Source organism: Dreissena polymorpha, chromosome 8 (assembly GCF_020536995.1).
Source record: "Dreissena polymorpha isolate Duluth1 chromosome 8, UMN_Dpol_1.0, whole genome shotgun sequence".
Lineage (NCBI taxonomy): Eukaryota > Metazoa > Mollusca > Bivalvia > Myida > Dreissenidae > Dreissena > Dreissena polymorpha.
Genome location: NC_068362.1, coordinates 48,160,134 through 48,173,306, shown reverse-complemented (window position 1 = coordinate 48,173,306; position 13,173 = coordinate 48,160,134). Strand labels below are relative to the sequence as shown.

General features: G+C 34.4%; 1 non-coding gene across 1 annotated transcript; it reads left to right on the top strand.

The window, feature by feature from the left end:
* Positions 1-338: 338 nt before the first annotated feature.
* On the top strand, positions 339-420 carry Trnas-aga (transfer RNA serine (anticodon AGA)). The gene has a single exon. It is a non-coding gene; the product is annotated as a tRNA-Ser (tRNA).
* The last annotated feature ends 12,753 nt before the right edge of the window (positions 421-13,173 follow it).

Below are 13,173 nucleotides of genomic sequence, written 5' to 3'. Positions count from 1 at the left end.
ATCCGAGTTTTAAACCATCTTTTAAATATATAACGGCGCGATTCGGACGAAATTTCCGTAGGCATTTAAGCCTATCCCGAAAACGAAGGTGTTTTTCTTAAGGTAGCGCACCTCTAATGATTTCCAGCGATTTATTTTACGATCATTGCCGATCTTAAATGATCGGTTTTTTCCGAGAGATGCATTTTTTTTTCAAACTTCGAAATTTGATATGTGTTTACCTAATTCATTTAGAATACATTATTTTCACTATAAATATTGACTTTGATCCAATTATCATCTGAAAAATACGATTTCGCGATTTCTTCATATCTAATTTAAGGTTGCCTAGATGTGAAGTTGTCGTGGCCGAGTGGTTAAGGCGATGGACTAGAAATCTTTTGGGATCTTCCAGCGCAGGTTCGAATCCTGCCGACATCGCATACTTTTTCGACGCGTTTTATTTCTTTTCTAACGTAATTTGATTTAATATAGCATATAAGCTATGTTTATTGTTACATATGTTGCAAATTGTAAGAACATCCTTCAATTTTTACAATTAAAACAACGTTATGGCTAAATTGGGTAAATAACTGCTGAAAATACGAATGATGCATCTTGCATTTTTATTTTTATTTCAAAAAGTAAACGGTAAATCTGTCTATTTCTTGGTATTTTTGCTGTATATAGTGTTTCTTTAAATAATTAGTTAAAAATATAACTTAAATGATACTATTTTGAATTGTATGACACTTTGTTTTTAACTGACCCAATTTTTACTTGGCTGAAATAACTTACATTTCATGGCGCTATTCCATAGATAAAAAATTGTAAAAAATAAATGTCTGTAAAAGAATACTTATTTCATCTTGTTTAAACTTTAAACACCTTTACTGCATTTGTACACACCAACTGCATGCCCATATTTGGAAATCTGAATGAATTATGGAGCTTTTATATACCCCAGGGGTGAAAATAAACTGGACAAAAGCCGAGCGTGAGGGTGGTTTTGAAAAAATCGGTATATTTTTTTAAAAGCATGGAAAGCCTACCTACAAATTTGCATGTAGTCCAGTGAAATGATGCTGATTAGGAAAAAAAATAATTGAATTATATTTCGATATGTGCCCATTAGGGGTGCGCTACCTAAAGAAAATGCGGTAAATTAAAAAACAAGAACATAACGTCATTTTGGACAACATCTCTATTTTGATTACACAAATCTTGTTAAGACGTATGTATAATAATTATATGAGGAAAAACGTCGCGGCCATACTGTTTAACAAAAAAACAAATAATAACTCTGGTGTCTTTTTGATTTTGTACTTAATCACACGTGTGTATATTTTGTTATGAAAATAAAACATGGCAGTATTTTCATTTTATCAATACAAAATTATAAGCACAATAATAATACCATCTTTTTATTAAAACCTTATCACAGATTTGAAGATATTAATACAAAAAACATCATGATTAACCAAAACCTATCTAATGAAAATATAATAAACTGTAGCATATATACCGGATCTGAATTATTTTGTGAGTTGAAGCTCTATAATATTGCAATTAAAATTATTTTCATACGAAAGCACATCATTTACACTTAAAGAGAGAGGAGTCCTTTCTACATTAAAGCACAACATGCGACTGTTTTTATAAATGATTTAGATGAAATCGGTTCCCTTTATAATATATTTAACTAACCTATGTTTAGCTTTATCAACCGTACATTCAGAGCGCTTGGTCCATCATTTTTTTAGACTAAAATGAGACTAAGAATCAAGATAACTTGCTTTATCGTCTATGAAAGGTACTGTATATAAACGCTGCTTATGTCGCAAAGACTTACGTGCGTAGAGATAAGGAATATCATGGTAGATATAAACAATATGAACACTCATAATTAAGTTCAACTTTAAGAACATTCATATTTAGTGCTAATAACAACATTTAACCGGACCTGGTAATTTTTTTGCGCAAGGAGACGTTCCATTTGAAATTCATGCTACATATTAAGAGGCTTTCGGCATAGAGGCATATATTTCGACCGCTAAATCACATTTAGACGTGTGTTCGATTACGTCCTGCGGAAACTTAATTACGCCAATAATTTGCAGGACAATATCGTCGCCTAGAGAGGCTCTTAATGCCACACTGTCACCTAAATGTAGGCTTTAAGTGGGTTCGATTTGACCGTAGAATTACTTCACCTACTGCATCTTAGATTGCGATCGATATCTCGACAAAGTCCTGATTGATTCTGACTACGGATATATACGTATAGATATGTATAAATTCATTGTTCAAATGTCAGATTTCCATTCGAAGACGATAACCGTGTTGATTGTGTATGGAGTAAGCATACTAAGGGTATACTGATTTGTATTTAAACAATAAAACTGAATTAGACATTGTTGCATGAACACATAGGGATTCATATCCATAATATAAACATTGAAATATTAGGATCTCAATAAGCTTTACTATATTGCGATCATAAAGCTTCATACACCATTCCCAATTTATTATGACTAAAAGGCACTGACCATCATGAGCAAGCGCATACATTTGTAACTGTCACCCTTTATGTTCTCGCTTCTATAATTAAAATAAATACACTAACCAATATTTATCTCGGACACTTTATGCGATATGTGAAAATAATAAATCCAACATTGTGTAAAAAGTAACTATGAGGGTGCCTTAATCCGACACCCTGTTTGAAAAAGTTAAAAGTGCTTTGATATGTTTTTCATGTTTGTTTGGACACACACTCAATGATACCGTGCAATTTTAGTGTAAAAATTCAATTTTAATGTCCGTAGTAGTGTGGGATTTCGTTATTCAACGATTTCTCATCATATATAATTTAATCCATAATTAAGGTTTACGAATTACTTCATTTGATATCAGGCTTTATAAATCTGTTTCGCAACCGTGTTAGATACTTGTGAAGGAACTGGGTCAAAACTTTAATCAGCTCAAATATCGCATTTCGATCTTGTTTGACATCCTCCTACAGTCAAAAATGAACTCTCCAAAGAGGCCAAATGTATTTAATTACTTAAGAATTAATATGTTTCCAAATGAAGGTAGTGCTTTACAATGAAGACATTAAAAAGCTATGTAAAAAAGAAAAGTTCGATAGGTATAGTCAGTATTGATATATCAGATTACTTCTGGGTATTGCAGCTAACCATCCTGAGTATTTTACAACAAAAGAAAATATATCATTGCTTACCTGCATGCAAGCTCATGTCATATGCCTTTTTGTACATGTGTAATTATTTCGTATACTGATCAAATACGAGTATAATACACATACTAATAATAAATATAACAATATGCAATAATACAATTTAAATCCAATGCAATGCAATATGAGTTTATTTAATCGTTAAGTCTTTAAAATGTTATCGAGTAAACAATATGTATACTCTTTTGGCAATAGAAACAATATCTATATATATATACCGCAAAACTCCGACCATGTGGTTTATGTATCAAAATGGCTGAAACGTGAAGCCAATTTACATTTCATTACATTTCACAGTTTGGCAATTAAAAATCTTCACCCCAATCCTATAAGTGTTTTGCGACATCAGAAACAAGTTTTTCGGCTTTTTGACATTTGCGATTGCTTCATTTTAAACAAATATTATCAAGAAATGTGCACTTACTCTTAATTCCAAGAAAACGTATAGGATAAAAACATTTAGGGAAGTCAATTGTATGTTTTATAAGTTATTGATAATTGTGTTGTGTTATGAGTACACATATACAATATTTAGCACTTCAAATCACAAGACTGCTCCGCAAAGTGAGAGTGGTATTTCTGTGTAATAAAATTTGCTCAATGTCAGGTGTACGTTTTCCCAAAATGGTAACCGTTTTTTCCTAGCAACTTAAATTTAACTCAAAGCAGACATACACAAAAATGTACACAATATTGAACTTTGCATTATATATTTATAATAAATAATTTCCCTAAAATATGCATGACGTGCATTAACTTTGTCTGTCATCGTGTTAAGTAGCATCGTATAAATATGGTATCTGATGTGTGTGAAATTATATTATATATTTAAATATCCTAAATTGCCAATTATAACGTATATATGCAAAATTTAAGCGAATATAATTATTCGATTGCTGCAAGAAAACTGATACGATAATAGCAATACCAATTTCTTCCTGGTGCATTATAATCAATAAAGACTTTTCCGTAAAAACAAACGCTATAAGCTGCTATTAAATAGTAACTACTGACAACTAATACATTTTTCTAAAAGAGACCTAAAATGACGCATTTGCGGAACATTGCACACATGACAAATAGACCTAAATGTGTACTATGTTTTCAACAGTAATAAATATCATCATCATAAAAAAGTAACCCATCGACAACATTTTCAACTGGAGACGATAATCAGGTCCAAATTTAATGTTTTTATAACAAGACTATTGTCAAGCAATATGGTCCTCTACCGGTGAAACTCCACAGTTGTCCCAGATTGTTTTGTATTTGTTGCCATAGCAACCATAATTTTCGATGTAGGAACAAAATGAAATGACGTGCATTATCTCCATATTGCCATCTATCCATGTTTCAAGTTTCATGAAAAATATTAAGAAATTGTAAAGTAATCACATGATCCAGACAAGTGTGACAGACTGACTGACTGACTGACTGACTGACTGACTGACTGACTGACTGACTGACTGATGGACACATAGAGCGCAAACCATAAGTCCCCTCCGGTTTCACCGGTAGGGGACAATTAATCATTCTGATAAGTCTTCCAGCTGTGGAACAAATGTAACAATATATAACGAATAATAACTAATCATTTAATGAATATAATATACGGGGAGACGGATCACCTAGTAAAAGAACGACATACTGCCAATATTGCCCCTGTGCTCGCAGTGCAAGTTCATCAAACGCTGCCTGACCCAATAATCTATGCAAAATGTTAATCTCACTTCTTTGGTAAAGATTAGCGGTTCATCTTCGTAATGAACAAGATATGCATGTCATTTTCCGTTTAATTGAAGATTATACAGATATTATCAGAGATGCACGTGGTAAAAGATCTTGTTATAACACGTTTATATCATATTAACAATTTAAATTTGAGATGAGAAAAAATAAACGTTAAAATTTATACGAATAAAACAGTGGTGTTCTAATTAAGAAATAGTTTTTGATTCAAATAAATAAACGTTTACGTTTAAATCTATAGCTAATTATTCAATAGTATATATGTGCATTATTTATCAATCCAAAAAATTGATTCAGGCTGTGCCCGTGTTAAGAAGCATTGCCTCCGCCGCTTGTAGCCTTGGTTTTTACTACCATTCGTAAACGTCGTTGTTTGCCTTGCTTTCTCAGGAAACGGTAAATTTGATTTCATGTGCGTACATTTAATCCTGAGAATATTTATTTCTAAGCTTTGATATTATTTAATTATCTGAAATTAAACCCTATATCTTTTGCTGTTTAAAGATCTGCCATTCATGAACTTGAACGTTGCGCACTCGTTATTATCAACAGGATGAACGAGAATACACTGGGGAAATGAACGCATCAACAACGGAATTCTTCATGTTCGGTAGAAGATCCCAATTTAATTAATGTCAATCAAAAGAAATAGATATTGCTGGTGACACTGTTAAAGCAGAAAAATGCATGCGGTATTTAGGTGCATATTTAGATGAAACACTGAATTTTAAAGAACACATCAAAACTAAGTGCTGAACAGCCATGTACAACTACCTTAAAATAAAATCAAATAAAAACATAAGAAAATACTTGATATAAGAAGAAACAGTAGAACTAGTTTGTTTTTGGTAATACACCATCTGGATTATTGTAATCTCATATTGTATGAAGCAGCTCAATTCGAAATTAACAGAATGCAACGTATCCAAAACATGTGTGCCAAATTGGTACTCGGACGACAGAACTATTACAGTTCAAAAGATGCTTTGTATGAACTACACTGGCTACCAGTAAAGGCCAGGATAACATTTAAATTACTGACCTTCATGTATAATTCTTATATTTGTCACGCTCCAAAATACCTTACAGAACTTTTAACAGAAAAAGAACCAGCACGTAACCTACGATCTACCGTCTCGTATGACGGATGTTATAATGTTAAACGCACAAAGAGAAAAACTTTCATGGACTGGAGTTTTAGAGTTGTTGGTCCGAAACTGTGGAATGACCTACCCTCAAGCATCCGGACATCTGTCTCAATAGACATTTTCAAAAGGAATTTGAAAACATGTCTCTTCAAATCTTGTAATTCCTGTGTTTTTAAAAATAATTGAGACTCCGTGCTATGGGCTTATTTGTCCAAAAACCAGGACTCGGAGAACCAGGAAATTAAAAAAGTGTGCGGGCTTCTTTGCTCGACAAATATATTTATTGTACAAGTGGCCGGTAAACAAAACTCATTTGGGCTTCTTAGCTCAATGATTGAATGACGTCATCCAGCTGTCTTTTAGTCACAGGGTGACAGGTTACCGGTAGTTGCGGAATCCGACAGCCAGAGCGCAGAAATATACTTTCACGTATCCTTTTAGTTAACGAAAAACAGTGTCTTTAAATACTTTTCTTCTAATTTGTTTTAATATTGCAGCCGGCATTGCTTTATTGCTAAAGTTTCTTACAGCATTTTTATTTATATCACACAATTTAAGATTATTAATCTTTCAATTAATGCTTTATAATAGCATCAATCACTCTTATTTTGTATCAACTGTATGTACATAAATATGTTTTGTACAATGCCATTGAATATATTTATATAAATAGTCGTTTCATCAAATAAGCAAGTTTCAAGTTTGAAGTTTCACAAGTTTTATTTTTACGTTTCCGTTTCAATCGTGCGTCAATTAAATTAAATCCCCCTAAATAATTTCGTTTCCAATGGTGACGTCTTTGAAAACTTGATTTATTTTGTACTTCAGGATATATAATTTTCCAAGTTTGAGCGCAGCGAATTAGATGAAAATTATTTTCCTATGCATAAGAAAGTCTCCTGTAGGGGTCGCTCAGTGTATTGTTTTGACGGGAAAATATGCTCGTGGAATAGCCATTCGGCTTTGCGATACGAACCAGAGAACACGTAAATTTGAATTGACTACAATCACTTGTGTAATTGGGAAACATGGCGGATGAAAATTCAAACGATGATATTCACGCCAAATTAAATTTACTGTTTAGTGAATTTAAAAACATGAAGGAAGAGATTCTGGGGTCGGTATTTAGTGCACAAGAAAAGGTCAAAGGATTTAAGAAAGAAAAGGACGTTACGTTGCGTTTCAAAGGAAACCGAGTACAATTCGAGTTCAATAAGGACATTGCAGACAATCTAAAACAAATTGACTGGAGCATTGAACACGGAAAAACTGGCTATTGTCGAGAATTAATAGCGGAAACGTTAAACAACATCAAGAAACGAAACAAACTGATACTCATAGCGGACACGTCCGAGGGCGGCTGGGACGCAGTGAAGCTGTACGAGTCAAACCCTGTGGCTAGCGACAGCGAGGACGAAGCAAAGATTAACCAAACTGACAATAAAGCCGTAAAGAAGAAGAAAAACGCAACAAAAGGCAAGTCGTCTCTGATGACGTCATCACGTTTCCACCCGTATGCTGCTGCTCCCATGCGCGGGCTCTATGGCGGTGGTCGCGGTGGTCTTTTTCGAGGTAACAGACCATACAACAGCGGCGGACCCAGCAGTGGGAGTGCAACGGGTCCCGGAAGTTGTTTCGCCTGCGGAGAATTCTCGCACTTCCGGCGAAACTGTCCTTACGTCCCGAGAGGTCAAAACACCCAGACATCCACTTCCGGTTCCGGGGCCAAGTAGCAGTCCCAAGCGCGAGCAATCAGAGACATTGAAAGATGAGTATCTTTATGATTATAATACATTTACCAAAGACTATTTTGAATACGAGCAATGTGACAAAGACATAATTGTACGGGGACGATTACGTGAAAATATTAAATTTTGGGAAAGTATTGGAACAAATGATTATGTTCTTGATGTTATTAAATCTGTTTATAAAATACCATTTTAAACCACCAAGCAACCAAGGCAGTTATTGAACAATAATAAATCTGCTAGCAGTTATACTGAGTTTGTGTCTGAGGCCGTTCAAAATTTGTTAGATCAAATTTTAATTGAAATTTGCGAGGAACCTCCACATGTTGTTAATCCGTTGACAGTTTCAGAAAAAAGTGATGGAAAAAAGAGACTTATATTAGATTTAAGAGCTGTAAACAAACATTTATATTAACAAAGTGTTAAATTTGATGATTTAAAAGTGGCATTGTCGTATTTGAAGAAAGGATTTTTCATTGTGAAATTTGACATTACAAGCGCTTATCATTTTATTGAAATTTTCAAACCACATTGTGATTTTCTAGGATTTTCTTGGAAGGGGACGGACGGCAAGGTCCGCTACTTCCGGTTTCTAGTACTTCCGTTTGGATTAAGTAGTGCTTGTTGGATTTTCACAAAGATTTGTCGCCTTTTGATCAAAAAATGGCGCAGCGAGGGTTAATCCGTACTTATGTTTCTTGATGACGGATTTGGTTGTTCAGATTCATATAAAACACTTTGGTTTTAGGCACTCAAGTAAAACAAGATTTACTCAGCTCAGGTTTTATTCCAAAAGCAGACAAATGCATTTGGATACCAGTTCAAGTCGTGCAGTTTTTGGGAGCTGTGCTTGATTCTTTCAAGGGTGAGATTCAGATTGCCGAGCATAGGAAAACTAAGGCATTATGTACATGCTCCTCATTGATTGAAGAATCTACATTACTTAGATCTATTTCTGTAAGAAAAATAGCCTGTTTTGTTGGTCAAATCATATCAATGTCAATTGTTATAGGAAATATCGCTCAAATCAAGACCAGGTACTTGACTTTTGATATAAATTCAGCCGTTTCTTGGAATTCTAAGATAAGACTAACAGAAGAAAGTGTACATGAACTTCAGTTTTGGCAGTCAAATCTTTCCAAATTGAATAAGAAGGACATATTTGATTCACATAAATGTTCCAAAGTTGTGTATTCTGATGCTAGTCACGCAGGTTACGGTGGTTATGTAGTTGATGCGATCAATGGTGTTTCGCATGGAATGTGGTCACCTGATGAAGCACTAAAGTCCTCAACATGGAGAGAATTAACAGCTGTGTTTAGAATACTCTTGTTCTCTCAAACACTTGCTTGTTCATCAGCGCATTAAATGGTTCTCTGATAATCAGTCTGGTGTGGCCATCGTTAAAAAAGGTTCCAGAAAAAGATATTTGCAAGATTTGGCAATGGATATTTTAAATTTAAGTTTAGCCACCAACATTATATTAGAGGTTGAGTGGGTCCCTCGAACGGAAAATGAACGGGCAGACTATTTGTCAAAGATAGAGGACATTGATGATTGGGGGATATCAAACGAGTTATTGACGTTAATAATCGAAAAGTTTGGTGTGCTAACCATTGGTGGATTGGTTTGCATCGCATTACGACAGAAAAGTTGATCGTTTTTATTCCAGATTTTGGAACCCTGGTTCGGTAGGAATAGATGCATTTACTGCTAGATGGTCTTTTGAATTAGGATTATTTGTGCCTCCTATTTCTGTTATTTCAAGAGTTGTGAACAAAATGATGGTTGATAGAGCACGCGGTGTATTAGTTGTTCCGCAATGGAACTCTGCGGTATTTTGGCCATTGTTATGTCCGAATGGACATTTTATTCCTGAGATATTGGATGTTATTCATCTGCCATCTGACAGGCGATTTTAAGTTCCATGTCAAAGTGGAAAGGGTATGTTCGGCAACGTAAATTTAAAATTTGTCATGCTTGCTTGTTACATGGATTTCAGGGAGTGAATAGGTTGTGATATAATCACAATGCAGTTGAAAAGACTTGATAATGCATAATTTTGTATTTATTAAGCCGCAGGGCGGTCAGGACTCTTGTTAGAAAACGATTTTTTTGTCGTTTATCAATATCATCAACACGCTTGTAGTGGATTAGATATAATTGAAATGCTTGTCTGTGATGACATGTAGCTAAGACGCTTGTCTGGAATTAAATATCAGTAAGGCGCTTGTCTATGATTAAATATGATTTGAGACGCTTGTCATAGATTAAATATCAGTAAGACGCTTGTCTGTGATTAAATATCAGTAAGACGCTTGTGTTTGATTTAATATCAGTAGGAAGCCTGCCGGTGATTTATTATCAGTAAGACGCTTGATTTAATATCATTTTTAGACGCTTGTCTTTGATTAAATATATTTAAGACGCTTGTCTGTGATTAAATATCATTTCAGACGCTTGTCTGTGATTAAAGAGCGATTAAGACGCTTGTCTGTAGTTGAAGATCAGTAAGACGCTTGTCTGAGAATGATCTGTAATTGATTATGTACATCGGTTAGTAAAAGAGAATCTGTATTTATTTTGTTTGGTTTTTACATATGTTTTTTCAGATGTTTTTTCAGATCCATGCGGATGAAATTGAGGCGTTACCGGAGGTCTTGGCGGAAAGGGTGGAGCTGCTCCCGGGCATCTTGCGCAAATCAAGAGCAGAGAGTACATGTTCTAAATATGAAGGAGCATTTATGCGATGGAGAAATTGGGCTTTGTGCAATCAGTTAGGGAGTAGTGACATTTTGCCCGCCAAGGCTTTTCCGGTGGCCTTGTATTTAGTGTATTGTTTACAAAGTGCAAAAACCCCCGCACCTTTTATATCTGCATTTTACGGGATTAAATGGATTAAATGGATGCATAATTTATGTGGTTTAGATTCTCCTACTGATTCTAAAACAGTAGTCAATGTAGTAGAGTCAGCAAAAAGAATTTTGTCAACTCAAACTAATAAAAAGGAACCCATTACGGTGGAAATATTATTAGATATGTACAAACGTATTTACAAAGATAAAGATGTACTGTCTCAACGAATAATTGTCGCCAGTTTATTAGGCTATGCGGGGTTTATGCGCAGTGCAGAATTATTACAATAACAAGTATCTGACATTGTGTTTGAGGATACATATATTTTAGTTTTTGTTGAGTCGAGTAAAACTGACAAGTATAGAGATGGGTCATGGATACCAATTGCTAAATCGGGAACTGTATTGTGTCCTTACACAAATCTACAGAAATACATTGAATGGGCAAATTTGAAGGGAGACGATTATATATTTTGCAATTTGTCTAAGACTAAAACCGGTTTTAAACCAAGAAAAGTCATGAAAGCTATGTCTTATACAAGCTTACGCGAGCAGTTTATTAAGGCTTTTCAATCGCATGTGTCAGATATTTCTAGCTTTGGTTTGCACTCTTTGGGATCAGGCGGAGCTACATCTGCTGCAAACAGCGGTGTTAGAGATAGACTGTTTAAAAGACATGGTCGCTGGACTAGTGAAAGTGCAAAAGATGGATATGTGAAAGATGATATGAATTCTAGACTGATTGTTTCCAAATCACTTGGTTTATAAACGTTTGATTTTTGTTTGGTTTATAGAAAACTTGTCAATCAATTTTTAGCTATTTTTGCCCAAACTTTTCGTTCATCTAGTCGTACGCATAGATACCATACTACAAGCTGTATTTTCAATTTATATCGTTGTGTTTGTTGTTTATTTAGGAGACGTATACGGTGTAAGGAAATATAATTTTCCTAGTTTGAGCGCAGCGAATTAGAGGTAAATTATTTTCCTATGCATAAGAAAGTCTCCTGTAGGGGTCGCTCAGTGTATTGTTTTGGCGGGCAAATATGCTCGTGGAATAGCCATTCGGCTTTGCGATACGAACCAGAGAACACGTAAATTTTCTTCATATTTTATTGGATATAAAACATTGACAAGTTTTTCTCATGAAAATGATTATCTGCATGAATATTATTTTTGCTGTTGTTTTAAACTATATGAGCGTTAATTAATGTATGAGTTATGAAATCTATATCAAAATGTTCACATTTGTTTATTGTCATATGTTATAAATGTGTCATCTGGTGGTACGCATAGATACCATAATACAAGCTGTATTTTCAATTTATATCGTTGTGTTTGTTGTTTATTTAGGAGACGTATAAGGTGTAAGGAAATTGACATCCCTTTCACGGCCTTCAGTACCTATGGTTTAAGGAACGGTATTCGTTGGACTTAGGAAATATTGTTGTAAAATATATCTTAACTATGAGATTCAGGGTGAATCATATAACGTAATATGATAAACGCAACTATAAACATATCAAAGAATGTTGTACTGTATTGTGTGTGACATCCTGTTTTATTATAATGAAGCATATCACATGTATCAAACACAACATCTCCGGTCAACGAGAAGTCAACATTGGCCGTAAAGATTTATTATGAAAGCTTATTCATAAGCGTCAAAAAGCAGCTTGGAAAACTTATTACCTATCACTTACATGGAGAAATGTTTACTGCAGCCCTTCTGAATTGTCCATCAATTATTTTCAACGTGAGGTTGTTTATATCCTTTTTCTTATATCTTAAACGCAATCAGTCTCTCGTGAAGTCAAAGTTTAAATAGCGCCTGTGGCTCATACTTAAGCGTAATGCATGCGGTTCATCATAAATATTGCTTTTTTGCTTGTCTTAAAGCATAGATCATGTGGCTTGTCCCAAATCATACAGACTGTGAATTATATCCTAATCTAGTGCACACCTGATATCTTAGCTTTAGGAGAATGTGGTAGACTTCCTTTATGTATAACATATATGTCAAATTGCATCAAGTTCTGGTTGAAAATCACCCGTATGGAAAATCATAGATACCCGAACCAGTGTTATAAAATGTTAAAATATTTAGATGATGCAGGTAGAAGTACATGGGCTAGTCATATCGGAGAATTACTATTTAGTTATGGATTTGGTTATGTTTGGTTTGCTCAAGGTGTTGGGCATGAAGTCAATTTTATACATCTGTTCAAAACACGATTACAAGATTGTTATCTTCAAGTACGGAAATAAAAAATTGACAATTCTCCTAAAGCATTGCATTATATATTTTTTATAACTGATTTGTACTGTGAACCATATCTGAATATAAATATGTCTTCTGTTTTAAGGAAAACTTTGTCAAGTTTTCGTTGCTCAGCGCATGATCTCATGATTGAGAAAGGTCGACGTTTATCAAT